The sequence below is a fragment of the Nipponia nippon genome, unplaced genomic scaffold (assembly GCF_047370975.1).
Source record: "Nipponia nippon isolate SJK-2023a ecotype South Korea unplaced genomic scaffold, ASM4737097v1 scaffold_6, whole genome shotgun sequence".
In the NCBI taxonomy this organism is placed as follows: Eukaryota; Metazoa; Chordata; class Aves; order Pelecaniformes; family Threskiornithidae; genus Nipponia; species Nipponia nippon.
Window position 1 is genome coordinate 48,434,384 of NW_028262380.1, and position 15,243 is coordinate 48,449,626.

Below are 15,243 nucleotides of genomic sequence, written 5' to 3' on the forward strand. Positions count from 1 at the left end.
AACTGTGTTTATCTTTCACATTGATGGATATGAAGTGGTAGCTAGGGCCTCATTTCATGTGTAGAGCTAATGGATGAGTAGCTTTTTCTTCACTAATATTGCTGGTACAGATAGAATACTATTAGCATTAACAGCAATTAGAAAGCATTCGGTCATCATATTTAGCAGAAGATTTGGACCTCACCATGCTAATGTGTGCCCACTGCCTATAGTTCCGCTTGAAAAGTGAGAAAAACCTGTTTCTGTTTGTGCCCTTTTTGCTCCTTCAAATGCAGCTTGTTTTTTAGTGCCTTTCTGGAAGGATTAGATATGACTTGCATCCTGTTTATCAGGTGCGTGAAATAACCAATGCATACTTTGTGTTCCTCTTAAATGTAACAGCAATCCTTTCCTTGTCTCTTATGTATTCTTTCATTCTGTATCAAATGGGAAACAACACTTAGCTAATATATTGTGTTTCATATATAGTCAAGCTTAAAAATGTGACCACTGCAACAAGTGTCTGCAATAAATCACGTGTAGTTCTTTTAACCTTACTGTTTTTTTCCCTAAGTAAACAGTATAACTTCTATAACTCACCATGAGTTTAACATTAGCTTGCCTCGAAGAGGCTGTGTTACTTTGCAATTCTGCACACCAGTTTTAGCACTTTGGAGAAGGTACAGAACTTGTTAGTGGAAAATCATATTAAGCTCAAAATGCATAAGCTGTAAAATAAAAGACAGTTGTCTCTTCTGGAATTTTGGCTGCCTGCCTTCTGGATCTGCTTGTTGGCAGCCTTGAAAACACTGATGTAAATCACTACCAAATGGATATCAAAATTCCGTCTACCAGTAGTAATCATTACATTGACGTTCAAGCAGATTCCTGTGCAAAGAGGAAAAACCTTCATATTTTTAAGGAATCCATCATTTACAGATTATAAAAATATATATACCTATTTTCTAAAACGATACTAAAATCACTAGTTACCTACACAAGTCCATATTTGTTTTGCATTTTATCTTCAGCTGAAGACAGAAATTGTTACTAAAGCAGTTTTAGATAAAAATAGTTCCGATAAAAAATGAACCCTTGTTTGCTAAGTCTATTGCACTGCCAATTCCTACTATCATTTATATTTGGTTGCCTTCAATTCTCTGTGCTGTATGTCACTTGTTTTCTTTAACTGACATGTAGCTTCCTGAAGAACTATGTTTAACTCTTCTCTTTGGGAGACCAAAAAATGCTGCCCTGACAAAAAATGTTACTAGAACATCAGCTAGCACCAGACTGACTATTGTGCCTATATGGCTTTATACTTCTACAGCTCATGGAGTCAAAGGCCAATTGGCAATCCAGTTGACTGTCATAGGTGTGTAGGGCCACTGGGATTAGACCTCCTCCCAGTGTGTGCTGACTGCATTGCTCCTTGAAAACCAGCCCCTGGGAGCGAAGGGCACAGGGGAATCCTTGAAGAGAGGAAACTGGCACCAGTTTGCTGAGCATGGAGGGTGGTGTTCCCTAAAATCTTGTAAAAATGCTAATTGGAATAGGAGGCAGTTGCAACTTTGTAATTGAATATACTGTGTTGGGAGGGTTATATTTAGAATTTGGCTTACTTTGCAAGTGAAATGGATTTGCAGCTCCTTGCTTTTAGTATCTGGCACAACAGAACCAACTCACTATGGCAATATGTGGCTTAGTTCACTGTAGATGATCTGGTTGGAATAACTAAGGTGTTGCAGAATCAAATTGAGTATACTTTTGGGTGTTGCATAGCTGCTAGCTCTGCTAGCTGTTCACTAGCACGTATACAAAGCCTGATGTATATTCAGTCTGTGTATGGATTTGGATGTTCAGCTCTCATTAAAAAGAGCTGAAGTCTGTCATCCAAATCCTCTTGGTGGCTTTGAAAATTCCACCATAAATACATTCAGCATTTTTACAACGTTGGAAAAAATGTAGATGCCTAAGCAAAAGAAAAGGAGCCTTCTAGAAAGTAAAATTGAGGATCTAAAACTTTCTGGTTTAGACTTGCACTTTACATCGCTGCTAGGGCTATTCCTCATAAAATGTCAGATGCTTTTCTTCTAAAATGTATAGAATGTGGTGGAAGAGCATCTGTAAGGAATAGAAAGAGGCATCAGGGTATGCTAGAACTGTGAAATGGTTCTGTTTCTTGACACGTATGAGTTACTTGAGCAATGTAGAAAATACCAAATCCTTTAGCTGATGATAGTCACAAAAATAAAAATTGCTGCCCCAGTGCTGTATGAATGTTTGACTAACCCAAACAAGTCCTCTGCCAGATGAAGCATTAGATGCCAAACCACATGCCTGAAAATGCAGATATCGTGGTGAAGGACTGAAGTGATCCACTGTGGTATTCAAAATGTCAGTTGAAAATCTCATTACAATTAGAAAAATCAAATTTCTTGAATATTACATTCAAACCAAAAGATTGCCACACTGCAAACTAGTTAAAACTGTCAGCCATGTCTATGTCACCTTATCCACTTGAAAATAATCTTATGTTTAACACTTTTTAAAGCTTAGAGTATTTAACACAATCCTGGTCACCTTCTCTAAAACTGCATGTTAATGCCTATGAAAAGCTCTCAGAAAACTCAGAAAATGGAAGTTGAGCTGTTGATTGTGAGAGCTGGTCAGCCAACAGTAGCTGTTACGTGAAGGTGACATTTGAGAATGGATGGTGCTAGATGACGCTGGCTCACTAGCCCTACCTGGAGGAATACCTTTCTGATACTTATCTATGCCTACAGCATTTTGTTGAAAACTTTCAAATGGGAAATTCAAGAGAGTTTCTAAAATGGTGTTACTGGTGTCATAACCAAAAGAAATGAGTAGCAAGCTGTCCTGGTTTCAGCTGGGATAGAGTTAATTTTCTTCCTAATAGCTGGTATAGTGCTGTGTTTTGTGTTCAGTATGAGAATAATGTTGATAACACACTGATGTGTTAGTTGTTGCTAAGCAGTGCTTACACTAGTCAAGGACTTTTCAGCTTCCCATGGTGCACAGGGTGCACAAGAAGCTGGGAGGGGGCACAGCCAGGACAGGTGACCCAGACTGGCCAAAAGTCTGTCCCATACCGTATGACGTCATGCTCAGTATATAAGCTGGGGGGAGTTGGCCGGGGGGCAGCAGCGATTGCTGCTCAGGGGCAGGCTGGGATCAGTCAGCGGGTGGTGAGTAATTGCATTGTGCATCACTTGTTTTGTATGTTCTTTTATAATCTTTTTTTTCCTGTTCTTCTGTTGTCCTATTAAACTGTCTTTATCTCAACCCATGGGGTTGCCTTTTTTTTTTTTCCCCCAATTCTCTCCCCCATCCCACCGGAGGGGCAGGGCGGGTGAACGAGCAGCTGTGTGGTGCTTGGTTGCTGACTGGGGTTAAAACACGACACAAGGCAAGCCTGCTTGCATTGGCCTCAGAAGTTCCTGTCTCAAGCCCCATCTAGCTGGGTGTAGACTCATTCCCAGCATCTCCCTTTTAACAAACTGTAGGGTTCATTTAATTTCAAAAGGTTTGAAAATACTGGCTTCTGATCCAACACCCCAAGACTTCTTCCACTGATTTCAGTGGGACTTGAATAAAAAACGCACCTGGAAGAAATGGACAACATGTGTTCCTCCCTGGTCCTGTAACAAAGAGTCACTGGCAACAGAGAGCTGGCTCCCCGGCGTGCAGGGCTGTAAACCAGCAGGAAGGAGCATTAAAAGAAGGGAAATCAAGAGCCTGGAAAAGAGAGTAGAACCAGTATGGGGCGGCGGGGCAGGGGGGTTTTGGAGGGGAGGTTCCTCTGTGCTTCACGGTGATTGATACAAGCCTTGCTTTATATGCTTATTTTGGAGTGACTTTTAGAGAAGCCTGAGAAGGTCTGTAAGAGAAAGGACACTGTTTCCTCGTTCTACTTTTATGTGAACTACAGTCTGCTGCCTGATTTGCTACTGCTTTTACTGAATGCACAGAATAATCATGCCATCTGATAGGGATTACTATACTTGTTGTTGTCTTGTAAGCACTTCACCTGAGGTCAAGTGCTGGGTAGAATTAGTCTTCAAAATGATGCTAATAACTGTTAACATTAAGGTAGCCAGGAAGTGTTTGGGGGTTGTTGAATGGTTGTTGGTTTTTTCGCGTTTGTTTGGGGGGTTTTGTGGTGGTTTGTTTGGTTTTTTTTTTTTTTTTTTGAGAGGTGCATGTGGTTTTTTTCAATTTTAAGCTGAACTCTGTAGTCATACAGCTTTTCACTTCGAAATTTGGCTTCTGTCACTAATGGAGTATCTTGTGCCATTGGCTGATCACACATTCACTGGGTAGAGATTGATAAATTCAGCAGCCTACTCTGTTCTCTGGCAGCAGAATTGCAGAAAACTATGTGTAACTTTATTGCTGAGTATCATACACTGTGCTTGATCAATTATACGTTTGAACTCACCCACTCTTCCTCCAGATTTTTTCTATATCTAGCTAAAATGTTCCAGTGTCCACCATTTTCATCCCTCATATGTTTCTTGTAACTTAGTTTTAATAACTGAAAATTAGGGATTCTGATCCCTAATCAATCAGTTAAGGTGTGAAGCCAAGATGTGACTGTTTCCTATTAAAAGAAAGTGGTATGTTCCATCATTATAATTAGATATAAATGAAGGTTTAGTAACACAAGCTGCCCCTTACCAACAGTTTCTGGATGGGGTTTAATAAGGTATTTTTTGACTTAAATTGAGTTAAGTAGTGATGTTTATACCATAGAAACAAAAAGCAACAAGGAAATTTGATTACTGCAAGTAGTGTGAAGATGAAATGACGAAGCAAGGACAAGCATTCATGTGTAGAGCTAATGGATGAGTAGCTTTTTCTTCACTAATATTGCTGGTACAGATGGAATACTATTAGCATTCGAAACAATTAGAAAGCATTCAGTCATCATATTTAGCACAAGATTTAGACCTCACCATCAATTCTTGATAATTGAATTTTAAAACATGAGACTGAGTTAAAGGCACGTCCAATTCATCCGCCTGCTTGAGACATTAACTGCTTAGCAGTCTTGACTATCACAAGATCTTCCTAGGTAATGCTTTGGGGAGTGTAGAGCTGCTAGTCCTTTGTTACAGCTCTTTTGTTTTGTAGCAATGATAATGCTTATGTGTATAAATGAAATTGCCTGGCATTGTATCCTGTGGCAGAATCAGTGATGCTTTGTGGCAATAGTGGGGACTGGTAGAACACCATCAAACCCATCACCCACTGAGCTGCTTAATTTACAAAAAAACCTGCCTCGAATAAATAATAAAAAAGACAGATTTTAGGCTGTTCTTCCAAAGAGAGAAATTCAGTATGAATAATCTGAGCAAAATCCTTCCAGTGTCTGCTGATTACATGCTTCTGAAATGTGCCTGCATTCGTCTACTCCGTGTATCTCGTAAGCAGAGATGATGTGAGTCTCAGCAATGAACAAAGAGGGTGATATGTGAAAGTCTAAGACAGAGAAGAGAAGATGGAATAAACTGCAGTTGAAAGGAAGAGCAAAGATGCATACAGACATGGAGCAGATCTCTGTTGGTGAGGACTCCCTGTTAAGAACAACTGAGTGCTTGCCAGCTCAGCTGGTCCAGAAGACAGTGTTGTGCTGCCTGCCAGGAACAGAATTACATCTTAAAGACCTGACACAGAAACAAAACCTCTGAGGAACAAAAAAGCTTCCTTTGCTCACCTGCGGTCTCACAACAAAAGAAACTGTCTGCTGGAGTCCATCAAGGATAGTCATGAGAGGTTGAGGCTTCAAGACCTTGCAACCTAGATGACCTTCAGCAGAGTTCTGCCAGTCTGTCAAGAAGGAGAAAAGGGTAGGGGAAGACAGTGTGGAGAAGGTCAGGGAGGACACATGTAATTTCTCAAGCCTGGTTCTATTACATGGAAGAGAAAAATCAGGTGAGTGGGGAGGGGATAAGGGAGAAAGGAGTCACAGAGGCAAGAGGAATGGACAAGAGATTTGGAGGCTTGCAAAACTGAACAGGGCCCTGGCCAAACTGATATAACTTTGAAGCTTGCACTGCTTTGAGCAGGAGGTTGAGTTATAGACTTCAAGAGGTCCTTTCTGACCTAAAGTATTCTGTAACTCTGTTAAGGTAAGAAAGAAATGTTACCACCAAGAATAGTGATCAGGTAGATGATGCAGTGGGTGATGAAAGGTCAGGTATGGTATTGAATGAGGTTAGATAGACACAACTGAAGTTCCTGTATGTTTCTCAAAAAGATACTTTGCAGCACGGTGAAACTTCAACTGCTCGTGCAGGATGTGAAATCAAGTATAATAATTACAATTGGAACACGAGTATCAAGAAAACTGTGTGCTGTCCAGGGAGAGCAGAACTAAAGGCAAAAGGTGATGTGGTAGCACTGTACATTACTAATGTGGTAGGCTGTAAAGAAATGGGAAGGGACAGTGAAAATAAAGCTGTTTTGGATTACTGTCACTTAGGGAGAAGGTAGCCAAAGAGCTCCTTTTGATTTTGGTTGGTTACAGAGCCTGGTATAGTCTCTAAGGTTGGCTTAGACACAAGTATATATGTACACATAGGATTTTCTGTAATTGGACTGCTGGGATGTTTCTCTGTAATAATATATGCATGGCTGGTAAAAAGATATTACTAATCATGCTAGGACCATATAGAGCCAACACATTTATTCACATAGTTAATGACAAAAGTGATCTAATTAATTTTTATTTTGATAAGTAACTAACATGCTTGTTAAGACTTGACTGTAGAAAACAAGCTTGTACCTATAGTCAAAAGTTAGTTTTCTTAAAAAAAACAAAAAACAAAAACAAAACCCAAACCTGTTCAGATAAAAGGAATAAATAGGTCTATAACTAAAAATTATGTCTCCACAACAGTATCTAGCCAGCAAAGAGAACCAAATTAGTTCTGAATGAGCTGATTTGAATATCTGAAGCTGTACTGCCACATGCTTTGCTCCAGCTGACAGACTCAAAGTATATTAGCTCAAGTGGAACATCACACTGACATAGCTACACTACCCAAAATAGCTTTGATCATATTCCCTACTGTGTCATGTAAGCTAAATTCTAGGATTACTGACTTCAAAGAGCAAACTTTCATACATATAGAGGTGAAGACGTTAGGACCCAGCAGTCTGAATGCTGAGGAAGTTTAGAATCGTATCAAGCCAAAGATGTGAACATTAGCTGGAACTGTCTGGATAGCAAAGATTATCCAGGGCAAAAAAAACAGGGCATGGACTGTCCAGTAGGAAGTGTTCATGTTTTAAAGGGGACAAAGCGTAAGGATTGCAGAAAGTCAGTGAACAGACTTAAGAAAATTACAATAAACTGCGAGAGGTTCTTTGCTCATAAAAAGGAAGTAAAGAAGTAGGACCCCTGAAAAATGAGGTAGAGGTTAAAATAATCTCTCCTGGCTCAAGTGAAAGCATTTTTAACCTTAATTTGCAGTAAAGCTAGTGATGATGTTGACCGTGGGATGAATGACAGGACAGAGGTAATAGTAAAGACAGAGAAGGAAAAGAGACCACACATAAGGTGAAAACATACCTCAAAGATCTTAATGTGCTCAATTAGAGGGAAAAGAATAGTCCTTGTCCTAAGATTGTGGAAGAGTATGTGCGTGTGGAATTAACAAGCCCAACAGCATGGTATGACATGGCATTTAAATAATTTCATCAAGGAAAAGATGAGAGCATGCCACTAGAAAATCATGATGGAGTCCCCCTAGCAAAGAAGGGGAAAATAAAGTGATTCACACAGCCCTCGAATGGTTACCTCCATCAGATTAGAATCAGCTTGGGAGAAAAATCATGACACACAGATTGCAATAGTATTGTGCGCGTGTTTCAGGGTAGGTCGTGTACCCAAACCCTGCAATCTTTGAGGGGATAACTCAATAGACAAATGCAATGGAATTAATGTATTTGAGTTTCAGACAAGCATTTGACACAGTGCCAAGTAAGAGTTAATTCTAGAATTGCAACATTATACATTTATTGCAGAGTTTATTGTCAGTTAGATGAACAGTGTGGTGGGGAGAGAGCACTACTAGAGAGGGAGTAAAAGGTGACCTTTAAAAAGGGAAGAACAGAGCTGGAGCGAGGTCATTGGTAGAAACAGACTTTTTCTGGATTGTTTTTCACACGTAGATTTTTCTGGATTGTTTAATATTTTCTAACAGAGCCAGTGGTAGAAACAAACCTGATTGGGACAGAGCTTGGTCAGTTTATAAAAGGGAATTTGGATTAATTTCATATATTAATTTGTCAAACTTCATGCAGCTATTGGTTCTTATAATACCTTGTGCTGCTCTAGATTAAGGAGCACCTGAATTTCTGATGTGATTGCTCATTGTAACCAAATCTATTTTAATCTCTTTTTTAACCTACTAAAAATACTGACCTTTTCTACTGTCACGCCACGAGTCATTCTCTCTAGTCCTTGAGTAATTTTTGTGGCTCCCATCAGAACCTACTTTTTCAGCATCTTGAAATAAATCTAATTCAGTTCTTATTCCAATGTTCTTATAATACCAAAAAATTATTGCAACTTAACATTTGTAGACCTGAAGCATTTGCAGCCAGTTCTTATTTGATTCTTGAATGCAAAATACCATAGCTGTTAATTCAGACGTATTCATCCTTGTATCTGTTCTCTGACCTTAGTAACATTACCATTCCCTTCATTTACTAATGAACTGGGTAATGCTTATTGTCCCTAAATAATGTTGAAGGTTCTTTATGAAGGTTCTTTATTGAACACTTTTGAATCAATAGTGCTTCATACAGTTGTATTTGAAGAAAGAATTTACCTTGGTTCGCACAGAGAAAGAAAACACTATCATTTGAAAAAGTTGTGTAAAACGTGAATGCGAATACAAAACAGAATGTACTGAGATGGTGGTGTCCAGAATTGTGAGTATTGGCATGGACTTCAGTACTCTTAAAGGCACCATAGCTCACAGAGCTCTGTTTAATCTATTAGGCTATCTAGAACTGCCATTTCTCGACGTGAATTTTGGATCAATAGAGTTGTTTCAAGATTTGCCTAGGGATTCAAATATTTAAAAATGTTTTGTTTGAATTTTCGTCAAGGTATTTTGAAATGTAATAGAGATGATCACATTTAATAAATAATGCATGAAAATTCAAAGGCAGGCACATTTTATTAAGCTTCCAATTTCACGAGTCTACCTCTTTTTCCTCTTCTGTTTCCCTGCCTCTGTTTACTCCCACAATATCTCTTCCTGCAAAAAATTGTTTTGGGAATTGAACTCAAATTGGGGAGCTGTAGTCAGATGACTGAAAGCACATTTTGCTGTTAAATGTTGCATTACTGAATCACCTCACTCCATTTTAGAGATGTGAAAGTAAGAAAGATATTTATATGGGCTATATATAAAGATTGTAACATTTTCGGAATGTGGTCTGAAAAAGTTTCGCAGCATGTGTTTGGAAAGATTCACTATTTCTGAGTGAAGATGCTGTGAGTGAGTTATGTAGGTCATCTCCAAGAAGCAACAATAAGGCCTTTAGAGTATTTCACACCACAGTGTGCTCTGTAGATGCCTGATATTTTACAGCAGCTTATTCATAAAATATTTTAGTAAGTTTTAAAGTTTTATTGTTTCTATTTCTGTCTCTGCCTGTAAAGCCAAGCTCCATTAATGCTGCAATTCCAACTATAAAGAATTCTGGGAGAGGAAAGGAGCTTATAAATAATGCATTTAGAAACCTCTAAAATGATTTGCAGAACTTTTGACACACTTCTTAAAGGGGAATATCTCATGATCAGCCACAGACAGAGATTTTTTTAACCATAGACAGTTAGGTAGGAAGTGCTTTCTGGCTTTTGAATGGAATTAAATCTTTTGTTTGCAGCCTAGGAGGGTCATTAAGCTTATCGGTAGCTTTTATTTAAAGAAGGCTAATCCCAAGGGGCAGATTCATAGTTTATTTTGGGGGAGAGGAGTTGACTTGGGGGAAGTGGTACCCTGCCCGCAGGGACTGGGGTCCGAGTCCTCTGCGCAAATGAAACTACCACAGCTGGATGCCAAGCTCCTGGCTGCTGAAAGGCTGCAAAGTGTCATCTGTGGCTCAAGGGCTGAATCAGTCACCGGATGTTATGTATTAGAGCCTAAAATCTGGATGGTTTTCTCTGGAAACTTTGGAGGAAACGCCCCAGATACAACAGTAGTATCTCCTCCTCAGGAACTTTCCCCACAGGCTTTGTTGTTGTTTTAAATGGACTGTTGGTGGTTTAATTAACTGTTTTTTCCTATGGATGTTCCTCCTGGTCAGAGTGCTGCAATACAGACACAATACAAACAGTTCCCTTCCCCAAATGGCTTTCAAGCCAGCAGCCCGTTTCTGTGATGGGACACAGGAGAGAGAAGTCACACTCTTTTTCTTCCGTCTAACATCTTTTCTGCTTCTTGGCATCATCCACAAGGTTTCCCGCTTTTCAATATCTGTAAGTATAAAACTGTAACTTAGCCATCTGGGAATAATTCAGTTGAATCCAATTCTTCCCCAGGGCTTCAGTGGGAATTCTCACACAGGGCAGTTCTCTTAGATACATGGAGGAGTGCTCACAACTTGAAAATTACTTCATTTTATGCTTCCCTCTGCAACAAATCTATCACTTTATGATTTTCACAAAACTCACTACTCAGAAACCAAATTTACAAGTCAGAAACAACTTTAATGAAGACACTGCAGAAGATGCAGAGCGACAAGAAGAAAAGAGGTAGCCCTCCTGTGGGAGCCGGAATTGACAGTGGTTCAAATGCCTTTGGAAGCATGTGCTTAAATCCTGTGCAGTTTCACATTTAGATCTAGAAGATGTACCTCAATGTAGCTTGAAGAATTTCAAGAATTCCCTGCTGGCTTTCACCAAAGGAAAAATAAATATTTAACTTCTTTTATTTCCTTCTCTTTCTTTTATTGTAGACCTTTTGAATGCTTTTCTCACTTTTTCGTCTTCCGATTCCTCAGTTTTGAAGTATTTCAACACTGTAAAAGCATCCTCAGTATTTAAGCTGCCCTAAGGAATGGAGGGCCAGATTCTTTTCTCTGTTACATTCCCATAAATGTTAAACAGTTTCTGTCATTTGTGCAAAGTATAGGCAAAACAGAATACGATTCAAAGAATAACTCTTTGTTTGACAGTGGCCGCTGAAGAACAAACCTGGTGACCTTGAAGGGGAAAGCTGGAGGCTGGACAAACAGATAAAAAAGCAAGTGAGCTGAATGCTCTCCCAAATTCTGTGGTTGTCAGATGGCTTGGCACAAGTGTCAGGTTTCTTTTTTTGGTGAAGTCCCTGAACTGCAGCTCAGAGTTTTAAGCCAGGTCCTGTAATTTCTGTCTTTGGAATGTGCTTTGTTCTCTGCTCGGTTCCTGAGGTGATCCACCCACTGCTAGGACGGACTTTAAAATTGTAATCCGGTCTTTGTGGGATCAAAGGCAAGCCATCAAAATGAGAGAGAGACTCTTGAGGATAAATTCCTTATTCTGTATCTTGCTACTTGCAGTCCTACCCACTTACTGTAAAACCATTTAGCACATGATCAAAGTCTTTCTATGGCAAGTGACAAAAATTAAGAACTCGACTAGTAGGATTGGGAGCCCATAAAAGGTAATTTAGGGTTTCTAGCAGAAACAACTATATTATGTTGCCAAAGGATTTCAAAGCTGACTCTTTTCTTGGATCTGACTTGGTTCTTGCTTGCCTATGCTGAGATGCATCGGAGTATTCTAGTCCTTCCTACACCGGTAACTAGAGGTTGATTAACCCAACGTTAAAATATTTTTTTGATGTTTGGGAAAGAACACATAAGTTGCTTATTTTGTACCAGGTGCTTATTATACTTCAATCTGGAATACTGCTAAAATTAATATTGAATGTAATTCTGCATTTTGGGAAAAAAAAAAAAAAAGGGAATTGTCATGGATTGTTTACCTTTGGATTTATGTTAACAGGTTTTATTCAGTTTTAGCTGCATCTTTGCAAAAGGGTTGAAACTTGTAAAGCAGTCAAAACCTAAGATTTTACAGAATTTAAGAAATTTTCTTTTCTTCATACCTAACCCTGCCCCAGGTCATCCATTATAGTGTTTTTAATATTAAAAGTGAGTCTAGCATCATGTTCTTGCATAATCTTCTATGTAATATTACCTGGCCAGCCATTTTTGTGCACTTCATTTTCTCAAAGGGCTCAGAACATGGCATTGTGTGCTTTGATGAAGGACAAAATAGATAACTATATTAAACTAGAAGAACAGATGAGCTCTTGAGGGAAAAAAAATGTACAGTAAGTGTAAATCATACAAATAGCTTCTAGAGTTCAGTGTTTCAGTATTGCCTGCTGGATAACAGCGTTTCCTGGTGGTGCATAAATTCAAGGTAGTAATCTGTCATGCATTGTTCAAATGCTATAAAGACTTTAAAAATAGGAAAAAAAACACAATAGCAATTTTCACATGAGTCAGAATGGTGTTATCTTTCTTTATTCTTGCATTTACAAATTCTGTCAAAAAAGGGTTGCTCTTGTAATTAGTTGTCCAAGGAAATGATTCCCAGAAGAATCATCTTATTTTAAAGAGCTATAAATTGACATGGCAGAAATTGCTTTAAGAATTTCTTTGAAGATTAATGCCAGAAGTGAAACCTTTCAGACATTGTGGGAACCATTTGTTCATGTAAAGTAAACAAAGATGTGCAAATGAGTGGTACCTAGGCATAATGAGAGATTTCAGGAGAACCCTCAGAAAATGTCACTGGGTGAAGCTGGGGCTGGTTTTTGTTTGTTGCTTTGCTGGACATTGTATTACACACTTTATTATATTGTTTCAAGCACAACCAAGCTTTAAAAAGAATCCCACCGTTAAAGGAAATATTCACTCCAAAAAGCAGAGGGGAAGGTTCCAGTAGCCTAACTTGGTCACCAGCCTATCAATTTTCTAAGCATTTGGCCCCTACTGAGGTTTTTGCCTTGTCTGAATTACTTACTCTGTCAGTGAGTTCCTTACAGAGGCAACAGGTGCCTCTGGAGATGTGCAGATAAGTAATCAGCTGTTTAACTTTGTTGATTCCCTAAAGAAACTGGTCACGCTCAGAAGATGACGCAGCCACTGTCAGTGTCCCACGGAGTGGACAGAGAACTGCAGGAAACCCCAATTGCCTCTGTTCACCCAGGACTCATCCTGTTCCCTGTCTGCAAAGGAGTTTAAGCACTCATCCAAGAAATGAGAGTTATGAGGTAAGACCTATCTTAAGGGGTCCCAATCACCACTATTTGTATCCCAGGGGAGTCCCTGACTGCCAGGGAACCACTAGGTTTTCTGAGGGAGGACTCTCCTTTCCCCCCCCGAAACTGAGCTGATGCAAGGATTTCCTTCCCCGAAGGAAAGAGTGAGAAACTCTTTCTTTCAGACTCAGTAGCGCTCTTGGAAAAGATAGTTGGTTTATTGATTCCTTCCCTTTTACCTCTGCTACCCTATTCCCACCGTCTGAGCATGCACAGGACTCTCTCACACCCTGGGTTAAGGGCTGGAGGGCTTGCTTGTGAAAGTAAGCCCTGGATGATATTTCTTTAACATCATGCCCATAAAAGAGAATTATTCTTCTGCGTGTTGACTTCAGTGAGTGGCAGATTCTGCAGCAACATAGGGACCTCCCTGAAATCAGTACATGCGCTCATTGACTCCTGTGGTATGTCCACCTGTAGACAACATCTTAGTCATGAGTATACAGCACACTGTTTTGGAAAGCCACAACTTTGCTAAATTAAAGCCAAATCCTTTCAAAACATGCAAGAGCACTAATTTTCATTGATTACTCAGTCATGGCCAAGTTTCAAACTTCATCTGTTTTTACTGTAGTTCTTCTGGAAAAAGTTTGGTTAGAATCACTCTCCCATAACCTAAAAATGGTTTCAGAGATTTTGCTCTGACTTTAAGGGGATAAGAAAAAAAATATCTCTTTAGGCATGGAAAACTTCAGCCTGAACAATGAATGATTCAGAAGACTGTGGTTGTGAGAAAAATGGGCCTTTAATTGGTTTCATTTTGCTTATGTAACCATTTGGCCCCTATCAAGCAGCTGCTCTAATAATAATTTTGCTTATCAGTGATACACAGTCTCCTCTAAACTCATGTATCTACAGCAACAAAAATGTGCCATACGTATATATGCCTGTGTTTGTATGTAAGGTTTAAACAGTTCTGGCAAAAGTTTGTGGAAGAAAAGTCCGCCCAGGGGTCTTAATAAAAAGACATTGCTTCTGGCTCAGGAAATCCTTCAGCCACAACCATCTGGAGCTTGGGAATGTATTCTGGAAAAACTAGATTTGCTGGTTTAGATGAGCCTTTGATCCAGTACGCTCGAACTTGGGTGAACAGAACAACAGCAGCATGAAGAGAAACTTCCTGTGAGAAGACTGAATGTTGACTGCTTTGTCCTGAGTTTCATGGAAGAAGCACAGGCTTAGCCCTCCCACTGTGGCTACTGTCATTGAGAATAATTTGAGTGCTTTTAGCACCCTGCTCCAGAGTTAGATGGATGTGCTGAGTTTGTTCTCGGTGAGCTCCTGCACAGGATGGTTGGCGAAGGGTCTTGCCTTCCTGCGGCTGTGTGAAGACGAGGAGCTGGGGGTTGGTTCTTGGGTTTGCGGCTGGCTTTGCTGTTGAATGACTCAAGCTGTTAATCCCACTGGGTCAGCCACAGCAGATGAAGCTAAGCAGAAAGACTTAGCACCAAGGTTCATGTCAGGCATATTGGAGCTGACGGATAGAAAAGGCAAGCAGGCGATGCTTTTATGCTGGCTGATGGTGAAATATCTTCCACTAACACAGTAGTCAAGTAGGTTATGCCACAGGTCTCAATAATTAGATCATAAGAGTTTTGAAAGAGCTACCTGAGAAGGGGCTGGTCTTTAAATGTGGTGGTCCCCCACACCCTGGGGGACTCATTTAAATGTTAATGTTAAGTCAATGTTTAAATGGAGACAACTGGAGTCATCACTGTGGACTTGTTAGCCTGGCTGAACAAAACAATGGAAAGGCTGAGGTTTGACTCAAGAGGGAATTAAATAGCAGTAAAATACATAATGCCAGTTTGCAAAGGCATGTAAGTTGCAGTTAACCCAGAGACTGGCGAATGAAAAGTAGTCAAGGGACGTGTTATGGCAAAAAGGGTTCAGTCAGATGCTT